Consider the following 14607-nt stretch of genomic DNA (forward strand, 5'->3'; position numbering starts at 1 on the left):
TTCAAAGGCAACAAGCAGGAGAAGAGCTATTTGTTGAAGGATTAGGGAACTACAGGATTGAGTGGCACATAGCTGGTGACCTAAAGACACTCAAATGTATGTATAATGTATCAAAGGGAGCTAACTCAAGATCTCCTTGCTTATACTGCATGTCACCAGCTGTAGAGTTAAACTCAAGCAATTGGAATAGAGCTCCCTCTAGGCACAATAAGGATCTACAGTTTAAACCAGTCTTGGACATTCCTTTAGCGAATGCCCATATTTGTACACTTCATGCACTTTGCAGGATAATCGAAAAGCTTGTTCATCTCTATATAGGATTTGCATGGAAGTTGAAGCCATTATCAACTAGAACAGATGCTATAACAAAGGTTGAAAAAGTTCTCTCTGCAATTGGTTTGCATGGTGGCAATGTTGTTATTGAACCAGATCTTCAAAAGTCTAAGGATGGTAATTGTGTCCCAAAAAAACCATCTATTGGTGGAGTGAAGGCTAGAAGGTTTCTAGGCTTTCATGGGAGACTTGGCAAGATAAACTTGAGAAATGGTGGCTCAACTATTAAATTTAATCAGTGGAAATCCCTACATAATGCAGTTAAGGATCACACTGATAATGGACAAGCTCGAAATAGAAAAGCTAAAGTTTGGGAAACACTAGACAAAGTGTTTTTTTATTGTGATAAGACTGAATGGAATGACGATGATCTCAAAGACTTTAAAAACCAATTGAACCTTTTCAAAAAGGCGATGACAGAAGCTTGGGGTGATCAACACTTTACTCACTATATGGTAAGAAGTTTGTATATGTTTGTTTCTTCATTGTCGAACTCATATAATGTTTTTTAATAACTTTCCTTATTTGTTGACTATGCAGCATATTCTATACAACCATGCTCCATACTTTATTAAACAATATGGATCTCTATCTATCTGGTCAACCCAAGGTATGGAAAAATCACATTATCAAGCAAGAACAAAATATTTCAGACATACAAGACATGGAGGTGGAAGACACAAAGCCAACAGTTTATTAGAGGTCTTTCAATGGTTCTATCGACAAATTTGGCATAAATTCAAGCTTAAAGATACAACCACATCAAGCAATACATCATCTTTAGCAAGGACTATACAAATTGTTACCCAAAGAAGAAAAGATAGATATTTAAATTCTTGCGCAAAGCAAAGATTTACAGAATGGTTACAAACCAAACAAAGAGTTGGGAAAAGATGGGTTTCAAGAAACCCTTAATCTTTGGCATCTTCTAGTCTGATTGTGTTGCAGAAGAGTCCTTAGTTTCAGGCACCTCAACAAGGCCTTCAGTGGAGTCCTTGGTTTCAGGTAGCTCGACAGGGCCTCTAGAGGAATCTTTTGTTTCATCCCACTCAATAAGACCTCTGTATTTCAAAAACTCTTGTTTTCGATAGCCCGGAAGAAGCTTCAAATTCTTACTATCTCCTACATAAGAGAGCAAATAGGAGCCAAGAACTCCAAAATATCCAGCTCTAGATCCACTGTATCCAGGCATAAAGCCAAAAACTCTTATGGCTTCTTCCTTCTCCACCAAAATGATCTTGTCCAAACCTCTGCTGAAAACTTGAGATCCAATAACCTTTGAGATAGCTCTCAAAGCCATCATTGGTAGACTTGGAGAGCTTGACAATCTACTATGATATATTACAATTGTTTGATTGTTTAAGTTTCCAATATAATGGCCAAGGCTTTGATTTTTTCCAAGCTTCATTGGCCTAGAGCCCTTGGCCCTTCCAAGAAAGTTGTCCAGATCTTCAATCTCAATCTATAGAACAAACCACAACAGTACAAGATATAAGATATTTATCTATAATGCATAATAAAGTCTAACATAAACTCAATGGGTAACTTCGAATTATATTTCATACCTTAGGGTGTTCATCTTCTTCAAGAAGACTATCATCATAAAGATTTATTGAACTCTTGGGCTTCTCATCTGATGGTGACTTCAATCTCTCTTCATACCCTACATCATCAATATGAAGTTTCTTCTGGACTTGCAAGAACTCTTCTTCTGTAGGTAGCCCCCCCTTTTCGTATTCTATGATCTGATTAATACATGTATGTAAGGCTATAGAGCTATCTTGGAAATTCTCTCCCTCAACATCAAGACTTGCTAGTGGTTCTTGTTCATAACCTATAAAATTCATGTCATTTTTGCCCCAACCTGCAAGGATTGCTAAGCAATAATCTTCTCTAAGATCAAAAAGATGTTGAATATCATTTAGCAACACATATCTCTTCTTGTTGATAAGATAAGTGGGAAATGTTGGAACACAGGCAAGAGGACCTTCTTCATCAACCTGTGCACTTGGCTCAATCTCCTTTTCTTCCACCATTGTGATATTGTCACTCTTGAATAAACCTACATCAAAACCTTGGACAAGTTGATTCTCAACATCTTCTTGGAACATCTCCTCCTTCTCTTCGACCTCCTTATCCATACTTGCAATATCCTCTAGCTTTCTCTGTTGGTCTATATCTGGAGAAGAATTTTCCATGTACTGAAGATACACAATAAATCCAACGTCCTTGTGGATTAGAAGGCATTGGTGTTGATACCTGTGGAAAGGGCAACATGTTTCTTTCTTTCTGAATTCCTCATCAATGAGGTTGAACCTGCCGAGCAAAGTTGACCTGGATGTATTGGTGGCTCCCATGACATCACTATAATGAACAAATCCATTGACTTCCAAACCTTGCACATGTCTATCATAAAAACATCTGTACTCCTTAAGTTTATCATCAAGATCCTCTAATAACTCCTTCAAATCAAAAGGAACATTGAAAATTTCCCTGATATAGCAAAACTTGGAAGAATTTCCAGTGATGTGTAAAAAATCAAAGAGCCTATCATCAGATGTCTCAATTATCTCCTCCTCATCCATTCCTTCCAGAGATAGCTTCCTCTTTGTCATTTTGACCAGAAAAATATTTATCCCTGAAAAAAAAAAGCAAAAAAGAACCAATATCCAATAAAACAAGATGATATCATGGAAAGAGGCCCCAACATTGATTTTCCAAGACAAAAAAATCAAAACAGGAGAATTTTTTTAGTTGACCGGTGAAACGCGAAAATTCAAGTGTGTAAGGCAAATGCCTGTGAAGGAATCGCGTTTCATCAGACACTAGCTTGAAGACAAAAATTATTCTAAAATGTGGCCGGTGAAACGCGATACTAAGAAAAATATCATCAACAAAGACATTGTCTCGCGTTTTACTTGTCAAAAATTGCAAATGAAGAAAAGAAACATGAACAATAAATAAATTATATGGAAACACACAAATTGATGATATAATCATTTTTGGAAAAGATATGCTGCATTTGAAAGATAGAAAGCACATAACATCTTTAATTGTTTAAGTGTTATAAAACATTCTTTCTATATTAATCAAATTTATTTTGTTAAAATGCTTGTAATAAAAAAAATTGTTACCTATATCAAAGATTGTTGAACTGCTCTCCACACAGGATGCAAGGACCTTGAAGGGAAGTCGAGACGAAATTTTGGCAGAGAAGAAGACAATGTCGGAGAAATGGGTTTGAAATGCTTTTATAACGACCGTTAAGCATGTGGTGATAGTTCCAACGAAAAAGTTTGTGTAATAATGGAAACACACGTGTGTGACTTAACACAGCGTAATAAACTCCTCAGAAGACGTGCGCATTCTCTTTTTCCAAAAATACGTTTTACGTGTGTTAAATAACCCTTTTCCAAGTAAATAAAAAATTCCGATAAGCGAGGGTACGTCACACGTGTGTTATTAACACTTTGCGAAGAACGTTGAGTCCATGCAAATTCACCGCCTTCAGCTTTCATCGCATTTCATCGCTACTCCATCTTTGTTTTTGGTGTTCCTTCCAGTCTCCACGCATTTCCTTCCAATCTCCAAGCATTTCACTGCTTCCCCAACAAAGCAAACCTTCAAGCATATTGTCATCTTTAGGCTGAGATTGTGAAGAACAAGCTAAGAAGAAGGTATGGTTTCTGCATCTTGCTTTTCAATAACAAGCTCCATTCAATGCATTGTTTTGATATTTTTCCTTAATCCTTTATGTTATTATTAGCTCATGACCACTACAAAAGAATTTTTTCCACAGTGAAAGCATTCCTTAATATTGTGGATATTTAAGAAAATCTTACTGTGATCTGCATGAGCTATCTGAAATCCATGCTACTGTAAATAATTACTTATCTGAGAATTCCATGCTCTCGGTGACTATTTCTTTCCTCCCTAATTCTATGGATATTTTAAGTAATCTTAAAAGCTTTCCTTGGTCAATTTTTATGCTATTCATGAGCTGTCCGGTGAAACGCGAAAATAAGGTACTTCAAGCAGATTTCCTGGCTTAAATTCGCGTTTCACTGGACACAATGGACAACAAGTCCGGTGAAACGCGAAAAGAAGCAGCTGCAAGGAGGCGCCTTGCTTGACACTCGCATTTCACTAAACAGCTCGAGAAAAATTCAGCTGATACGAGAAAACACCATGCAGCATAGATAACTCTTGTCTGGGACTTGCGTTTTGCTTTACATGCTGGAGAAGAAGTAACATATGTTTTTTTGGCAGATGGCTAGGACTAAGGCAACAGCAAGAAAAGAGAAGATTGATCCTAGGGATTTAGCATCAAAGATTCATCAGTCTTCAAAGCCTCAGAAGCTCTCTAGAAAGTCAAAGCCAAGGAGAAGGTTTTCTCAAAATGTCAGGTGTCTAAGGGAGATTAGGAAGGCAGTAAATGCTCTTGACAATGCAATTCCAAAGTTGTCTTTTCAGAGGCTTGTCAGGGAAATTTGTGATAGATATAGTTTGGATAGTTTCAGATGGACAAGAACAGCTCTTAATTGTATACAAGAAGCAACAGAGGATTTTCTAATTGAGTTTTTCCAAGATGCCTACATTTGTGCTGCTCATGCTCATAGGCTCACACTCATGGACAAGGACATGGTAATTCTTAGGAGGCTAAGATATAGATTTTCAAAGGTCCTTGAGCCAATTCCCCTCACTGATATGAAGACATTTAATATCCTTAATGTGCCCCCAGCTAGAAGAAAGAAAGATGATTCTGGTGTCAGGGTTGAGGATGTCACCCATGAGAAGGATACAAGGCAACATGAAAAAGAGGAGAAGGCTAAAGAGGAACAAGCAGATAAATGGAGAGAGTATAGGAGGCAAAGGGTTGAAGAAAGGGAAATAGAGCAACTAGAGTCCTTTGAAAATGAGCTAGCCACCCTTCTTGAAGCAACTAATCCAAAAGGATTCAGTGTGTTTTGTTTCTTACCTGGTGACTTAGGCAAAAGAACTGAGGTTATCTCCTTTGATGCTGCATGTGTTCAGATTCTTAAGGATAAAAGAAGAGAAGTAAATGACAGTCTTATTCTTGCTGGCCTAAGGTATGTCCATCCATAATTACTTATACTTTTTGATATTTTTTTAGCAATAAGATTTTTCTTGTTTATACTCACTATTTCTATGCCTTTTCTAGGTGTATAATGCATGAGTTTCCTTTGGATATACAACAAAAAATTGAGGTTTTTGATCCATCTATCTCATTCTTTATGAGGAATGAGCTTGATGCAAGTTTTATTGAGCACTGGCTCAATTTGATTGACTTTGATACTTTGGAGCTGCTTATAATTCCATATAATGAAAAGTAAGTGATTCAATATTCTATTAGAGTTTTTGAGATTTTATCCTACTAATTTGTTGAGATATGATTGCTTTTAGTTCTCATTGGAGCTTGATTGCAATAGACCTTGTGGATAAGCAATGCTTTTTAATCAACTCTATGAAAGGAAGCCATGGAAATGCTAAATTGTAAGTTATATTATCCAAGGGCTCCTTGATATTTCAATTCTTTTTTTTGTAAGTACTCTAAATTTCAACATATTTTATATACAGAGGTGCCAAAAGATTAATTGAAGAGCTAGAGAAAAGACCCCCTATGCCATCTGATTTGCTTGCAACAATGCAATATAGACAAGTTGCAGTAAGTTATTCATTAAAATAATTGAAACATGAGTTTGTTCTATGAACTACCATTCGTCCTCTTTATAGTTTTACTTTGTGTTGGTGGTTGCAGTGTCCCCATCAGGATGATAGCCATTCTTGTGGCTGGAGGGTGATTGCAAATGCTAGAAGAATGGTTAACTTTGTTTATCTTAATGATGATAAACATGTAAAGGTAATATGAAAGATGCTAAACTTTAAGATAGATATTAATTGCAAATAGTCCATTGATGATAAAAATATAGTCTATTGTAAGAACAATAATGAACTAAAACTCTTTTTTCTATAAATGTGTGACAGTTTTCGAAGGATTGCTATACATCTGAGCATATTTGGTACATCAGAGCAAAGCTCTTGAAGTATATGATAATCAATTGTATACAACCAACAACAGAGATTGGTGGGGATTTGCACCATGAAGGAGATGCGGTGCCTATAACCACAGAAGGCAAATCCACAGCTTCAACACCTTCTATACCCAAGACATCAAAGAAAGGCAAAAGGACTCCTAGAAAGGATAGTTCTCCAAAAAAGAAATAGCTTTGCCATATCGCCTTGTAGGCCTTCATATATAGAAATTTGCCCTTCAGCCCTTGTATATCTCATAGAGATGGCAGATAGACATCTGCTACAAAATTTGTACATGTATTTTATATTGATAGTAAAGATATCTTTTCTTGAATGTCATTGCAGTGTATTTTATTTTCTCTCCTTTTTTATATCTGCAAAAAATAAATTACAAATGTTTGTTAGTTAGAAAGTGAGATCTTGATATACATCTAAGTAGATATAATATGATGTGAAAACTTACTCGTTTCTTGTCAAGTTGGAATACAAAGGAGCATGGTAGTTCAATGTCTTCATTTTGTAAATCCATCCTCACTTGATGTAGCGTACATGATTTTCTGATCTTTAAGATTGCAATAATATACTCGTTGAACCAAATATCAAGATCCACAATAGGATCCTTGCTGAAATCATTAAGATTCTGGTCTAAAGCAACTAGACTACTACCAACAAAATGCCATCGACTATAGTAAAAGCTAAGGATAAAATTTTGAGTAGCAATCATATATTTACAAGCTATAGAGTCTTGATCTATCTTACATATAATTTTTCCTTCTGTCCTTGTATCCCATCCTTCATCAACAAATTGTATGATATGATCATATGTTAGTCTCTTCACTGAAAGCATGGTTTTTGTTATTCTTATCTCCATATTAGAGAAGAAATCAATAAATATATTAATAGGCATAAATAAAGTAACTTTGCTTAGCCTACTTGAGATATTAGATTTTAGTGCTTTCTGGATCTCAGAAAATATCTTACATCTATAGCCCTCACTAGTAGCTGGACTTGGCAAAGGCCACTCAAAGCTTGAAAAATCTGGCAAAGGAAGGAGTTTTATTGATCCCCATTGGCAACACCGCATAGGAATAACATAAGAATGGTCATAAAAGAATATTCCATTCTCTGCAAGCTCTGTCTTCTTTCTACCTCTATACATTTCTTCTCCAATTGAACCATGTATAACATCAATAACATCAATAATAGATTCCACTGGTTGCCATTCCTCAAGATTAGAGGGATAGACATCTACAAGACAAACAAATATTATAATGGAAAAACCTAAACCATGTTTAAGAAAGGAAAAACTTTAAGAATCAAATTCTTACAATTTGGTCTATGCATTGGAAGCTTTGAAGATCCAGGTTTCAAACACAGCTCTCTATGCATGAACACATGTTGCACTAGTACCTCTTTGATACTATTCTTATTTGCTCCAAGCTTAAAATCTCGGATTCTGCCCTTCCAAGCAGAGATAAACGAGCTCTCATGTCTTTGCCTTTTTCCACGTTTTGCTTGTTGCATGGTGATCCAACTACCTTTGCTAATGATAGTAGGAATCCATCTTCCATCAGTTTGGAATGAGTTAAACACTGATATGGATGTGATTTGGGAGCTTGGACGCCTTGTTGAAGGTCGAATTTCTGTATCCATGGTAGAAGAGAGAGATACATGCACAGAGAGAGAGAGAGAGAGAGAGAGAGAGAGAGAGAGAGAGAGAGATAGAGAGAGAGAGAGAGAGAGAGAGGACTAGGCTATCATAACGGAGGGAAAAACAATAGAGGAATAAAAGAAACGAGGGAAAAAACTGAGCGCCATGCTTTTCACCAATTTGAATTTCGATTACATCAGTCATTATCATTAATCTAGAAACATCATTAAATAAAAGTAGCCGAGACTCTATGCCATTAATGCAAAATATGTCATAATCACGAATATAAGAGACTAAAAATACATAATAAAAATACAAATTCGTAATATTATCATATTTATATATTTTTGTAAAATGATTTTTTATTTTTTTTAAATTAGAAGTTCCGTTATGGAGACTTTGCTCTTATTGGTCTAGAGCACTCTCTCTCCACATCCTAAAAGGCATTTTCGAGACCTCAAAACTCCCCTAATGCTTGGTCTGCTGAGTTGTTGACGGAGGTGGTAAGGATGGTGTTTGAAGATTCTGTCACGACAGATACCATGTTGATGTCCTACATGTATCTATGAGGAGACTTGTTGATTCCAGATGAGGTGGATATGGCATGGTATGTGGGAGACGTGGTTCTACAAGCTGTTTTGTATGTCAACCATTTGGAATTGTGCATAGCTAACATGTTCCAGAGTTACTCCTCCAAAGTGGCTAATTGTCCTGATAATTCCTGGCATACCATGATTGATTCTGTGGTCCTGAATCAAAGACAGAACACAGCCCCTACCTATGCCCAGAGTACTAATCAACTGAGGGTGGATCTCTTAGCTTATCTTTCAAAACATAATCCGTTTGATTCTACCTTTTTTGATGCCTATCAGAGAAGATCTCTCTTAGAACCTTCTGTTCCTACCCTCCTGTATTACCAACAAATGGCTCACCGATATGATCTATATCTTTCCCTTTGTCAATCTAATTCCACAAATATTTTACCCCTTCTTTTCCAACCTTCATCTTTCCCTCAAATTCCCATTTTTACATAATGCTCCTTTATTGAGGATAGAGTATTTTCCCCTTCTCCACCATGTCCTTCTCCATCCATTCATGTACCTTCCACCTTTCCTATTTATCAGTTAACACCATTCCTTAGTGATTCCCTACAAATTTCTACCACTTCTTCTTTAAATTATTCTTCCTTTTATGATTTTGCCTACCCCTCACTTCATCCACTTTTCCTTATTCCACTTCCATCTCCTAACACTTCTATATCTCAACCACCTCAGTTAGTTAGTGACTATGACGGGTTTGATAATCAGATTTCTAGAAGAAGGGGATGGAGCTCGAATGATTCGCTTACATGACCTTAGATAAATTGGCCAGTAATTTCAGGAGAATGGACAGCTCTGCCAGTCAAGCTTATCAGAACTATATTCATTTTGCTCAACAGTATTCACAGTCTGCAGATCCTTCAGTGAGATTAACTGCTCACTTTGCTTGGTACTTGGCGTATATGCATAGGCACTCTTATAATGATTCCAAGCCTATTCCAAAGTTGTGAATGAATGTCAATGTGAGCATTGATTCCCAGTAGCTCGATATATTGTATTTTCATGCCCTTTGTTTGCCTAGCAGATACCTTGTCCTATTGGAAAGGATGTGCTGTCTTTAGTTTTTTCAAAATCCTCCCAAAACATTTGTAGATGAATCCTTGTCTATGGATCGTTTCCGAAATCATCAATATTTCAAGAGGGATCATCTTCATTGATACCTTTCCAATGTATGGTGGATGCTTTTTAATGAAAATCTCTCTTTTGTGTTATGTGTAGTGTTTGTGTTGTGAGTTACTTTATGTAAAAAGAACATATTGGATTGGATTTCATGCGAGCTACATTTTGGAGAATTGTGGTGATGGGGTCGTGGTTGGAGAGTTGACGATGCTGATGCAGATGAAGAAGAAGAAAACTCTTATATCCTTTATATGTTTGTTGTGATTTTTAGTTTGATAAGCAGTGTTAATGTATAAAGGCTTTTCCTTTCGTTGTATTTTTATATTAGATACAGGTTATAAGTTGGGGTCGTGGTTGGATGGATTGTTTTTGAAGACATATTGAAGATCAAAGTTGAGCTTTTGAATGAACTTGTATTCCCTTTTTCCTGGGTCGCGAGGACGCTTCCTTATTAAGTGTGGGGATATGTTGAGTGTTGAAATGACTTGTTTTTTGGCTGATTTTTGTTGTTTTTGAGAGCTGAATGGTTGATTTTATGAGATGAATGATTGGTTTGAAAGTGGTTTTGAGAGTTTTTTGGATGATATTGATTGTGTTTTGGAAGTTCATGATGTTTATCAGTGGAGATATGAGGTTCTGTGATGATCTGATAGGTTCTGATTGGTTCTGTATACCTTTTATATAGCTTCTGTTTTGTTCTGTTTTGTTCTGATTGTCTTTTGTAAGGAGGGATGAATTGATGATTGATGATGATTGAGATCTTGTGAAAGCTTATTGAGTGAATTTTGATAGTTTGGAATGGTTTGAGTATGAGTTATGAGGTTTTGATGACCTTCTGTAACCTTCTATAGGTCTTCTGTAGAGCTTCTGTCTCTATTCTGTTCTGTACTGTAGCTGTTCTGGTACTGTTCTGTGAGACTGTTCTGTATGCTTCTGTATGTGTTCTGATGAATGAGAGTGTAGCTTGGGAAAGTTTTCTAGTCTTGGAAAGAGATGAATACAAGTGCAAAAGAGCTGAAAGAAGTGAAAGAAGTAGCTGCTGAAGACTCAAGTGAAGACTGGAGTGAAGTGACAGTAGTGAGCTATGAAAGGACACTGTAGTGGCTCTGGTGACTCTTCATATCAGACATACCTCTTGGGAGGGGTATCCACGACCTAAGAAGGATTATTGAGGGTGATTTTTGAGAGATTGTAGTGAGGATATGATGTATTATTGATGGAGAGAGAGAGAGAGAGAGTCAGAGATAGCCAATTCTACTAAAACAGAGTGATTGTATGTGAGAGATTGAGAGAGAAGACTATGAAGATATTGAAGATGAATACTATGTGATGTATTTCCATTCAAAGATGGTGTATTCCTTTGCTTTCTTTGTTATATTGATGGATTTTGTGAAGATATTGAAGAATATGGTTGATTCTATCAAATCCATGGGAGATCTACATGATGCTGTATGAAGATTTGTTGTGCCTGGTGTTCTTTTCTTCATTGTGATCATATAAAACATAATAAACAAGCTTGTTGATGATACAAGATAGATTTTCTTGCAAGAGAATTCCCTTTTCCTTGGTGTTCCTCTTGGGGCTCCAGCTCCCTAGGTATATCCTGCCCTTGATGTGCCCTGAACAATTGTGGGTAATGCTAAAGGGCTAGGGGACTAGGGACGGAGCCAGCCGACCAAGGTCACTGGACGAGCCTAATTTGAGGACCCCTAGGTGCTGTGCTATGATCGTGGGTGCTTCATATATTTTTCTTCTTTTCTTTTTTTTTTCCTTTTTCGTTTATTTTTTCTTGTGCTTTTGCTTTTTCTTTGCTTTTTTTTTCTTTCTTTCTTTTTTCTCCTTTTCTTTTTGGACTTGCCTAAGTACAACCATTGCAATATGTTGAGGCTATCAGCCTTTCAATGGGTTGGGAAATGTCAAGCTTCGAAGGCTCGGGAAATGGATATTATAGTGATGATTGTGCCCTAGCCTCGTTGTTAGAGAAGCAGTCGTTGAGAGGGGAGATACACTTGAGATATTGCAATCCTCTTTGGAACATGCGATGTTGGTACAATTGGGGTAACAGCTACCATGAGTGCTCGGCGTAGAGTGTAACCCAAAAAGAGGAAGTGGTTAAGATCATGCTTTGGCCCATGTGAATTGGGCACTCGCACGGGTGATCTTTGCTTTCGAAAGCGTGGCTTTGTTGCGGCTCTTTGTAGGGTCGGTGGACTTGCGGTGACTTGGGTGTATTGAACACTTTCGCACAAATACCTACATCAACCTGCATCCGCTTGTCACTTCATGAGAGTACATGCACGGCATATGCCGCAACTAGAATAAACCAGCGCAATGCAAGGAAGCATCACTTATCTGAATTCCATGGTGTTGGCTTAGATACTTATCACCTGCGCTTGATTAGCTTTTTCTTTTTCTTAAAGATGTGAAATATATTAAATGCAGATATGAAAAGTTTGTACAATTGGGAAACATGTTAGCACTTAACCATTTAAAGACAAAAAGTCATGGCCATGTAGCATTTGATAAGCCTTTTATACAAGATGGGGCTACTCTATTTGTACGAGGCAGGGTGAGTCTGGGTGGTCGAGCGACGGAGGCTGTGCTGGTGAGGGGCTCCTGTGAGGCTAGGCGGTGAAAATGTCGCTCGGGACCTGAATCGTGTAGTCCCTGGCCGCAACTATTTCCAAAATACTTTTAAATAATATCAAATTCTTGCTTGTCTCGAGCTGTCCTCTCCTCTTTCGAGCACCTAGTGCCCGAGCATATGTTGGGGGCCTGCATGACTGGTGTTGCCACGCCTTTGTGCTCCCTTGAGCTTCTATTCCCTTGGCTTGGAGATTTTTTGGTTTACGTCCGGGGAGATGTCGCTTGGGGCCTAATTTCTTTGCACACCTTTTGAGGCTAGGTACGTAGCACTCCGACAAAGAAACTTGTGTTGCATGCTCCCTTCGATGGTGGATAGTGTCTTTGCAAGCCAGCTACACTGGGTGCTCCATGTCTGCTACCGTAGGGGGACCTGCAAAATGCGAACCAAGGATTAGACCTTGAGACAGGACAAAACTATTCGCATGGAAGGGATTATATAGTGGGTTATCAAGCGCAGATGACGAGGAGGCGAGAGGTGAGGCATGCAATGTTTGTAGTAGAGGGATGGCCCCTATGATGATGTTCATTGGGCCTCCAACCACCATTACCAGATCTTGGCTTATGCTAAGTTGCGTGGACTGGTTGTCATAGAGTGGAGTAGGGATCATCCTTGGAAGGATAGACCGGAAAGGGGGAAGGTGTATAGAAAGGGACGGTACCCTATCTACACCCTTAGAGATATTGGTCAGAGCTTCATATGGTGGTGATGAGGGTTGCATGCCCTCCACATGGAGGCATGAATGGTCACACAACTTCTAAATGTGTGGTGTGAGGAGGACTTGAGGAGCTTAGCCTGCTAAACCCAACTCTTCTCCCTGTGCTTGACTATCATTGCATGTGTGTGTTGACATTGTCTATACAGGGTCACAAAATTCATTGTTTATTTATGTACATATTTACAAATCCATGTCACTTCTCGAGGATAAAAGCCAATTGTAGAACTCTGGATTGTACTAGAGTGTGGCAAACGCATCTAGTACTTGTGGCAGCTTACTTAATACCGATATATATTTTGCAACATCAAGTAGCATGGAACCTTGTCTGAGTCTACTGGCAACATGTAACTCCTCCTCAGTGAGAACCTTATCAAACAGAGAGTTCTCTTGGCTAGTTTCAGCTAAGTCCATACCCCGAATGGCAGTCAGCACTCGAAAGGAAGTTGGTGCCACATAGATTGGGTCTCTTTGAGATCGCCATTTGGCCAATCGCTCCTCTGAGACTGTCATGATCTGGGCTCCTAGTTCGGCCATTGCAATGCAGTTTTCTCACCAACATTGTTCAAATTGACTTGACCCTCTGATTGTCACTTTAGTTTTTCTATCTCTAAGAGATTTGGTTGGCAGAGTACATCATTGAATGTTACAGCTAAGCGTAGTTTGTTGGCTTCCTCGTTAGAGATGAGTCACATGCGTTCATACAGGAGTCTCTAATAGTGCTCATCAAGATGTTCTTGCTCTTCCCAGGATAAGGAAAATGGCAAGTATTCTTCAAGCTGCTCTTTAGGGAATGCGCCCATGTCTGCCAGGACATAAACACATGCGAACATTTTGAGCTTAGCATCCAACTTGGTTAAGCATTCTGCGACACTTCTATGTTCAATGAGGGCTTGCTCGGTTACTATCTCATCCAAGGTTCTAGGAGTTTGCCTAGGCCTTAGCATAGCTGGGGGCTCAGGCCTGGATTCCTTATGCTAGGATTTCTTATGCTTTTAGACTCTTGAGGCTTTGTTATTTCGTCACGGTTCTCCTTGGATGTGACTGGTATAGATTTGTCACCCTGTTGTGACAGCATTGTATCCACTCTTGATTGGTCAATGTGAGTTCTATTGTCGGTGGATTGAGTGTTGCAAGCAACCGTTGATGGTAATGACTGCTTTGATTTTTTAGAGCACATGGATGTGTCTGAGGTTTCACCGCTATTAGGAGAGGCATCAATGGGGTCATTGGTGGATGGACTCAATACTTTATTCCTCAGCTCTCGAGCGCTCTTAGTGTCAATGTTCTTAGGGTCCACAACCACCTATAACTATTGTTGTTTTTGTTGTTTTCTCCTCTTTTTCTTAGGCAGTGAAGGTGCATCTTTCAAGGACTCAGGACCCTGGACTAGGTCAGTCGTCGTTGATATGTTTAGTTGGGCCGCATCTTTCCCCTTCCCTGGTGTGTCCTCATGGGACGTAGCTACACCGTGTTGGACAGCCTTGCTAGG

Source organism: Lygodium microphyllum, chromosome 25 (assembly GCF_053477565.2).
Source record: "Lygodium microphyllum isolate KBCC chromosome 25, Lygodium_microphyllum_v1.1.10, whole genome shotgun sequence".
Taxonomy (NCBI): domain Eukaryota; kingdom Viridiplantae; phylum Streptophyta; class Polypodiopsida; order Schizaeales; family Lygodiaceae; genus Lygodium; species Lygodium microphyllum.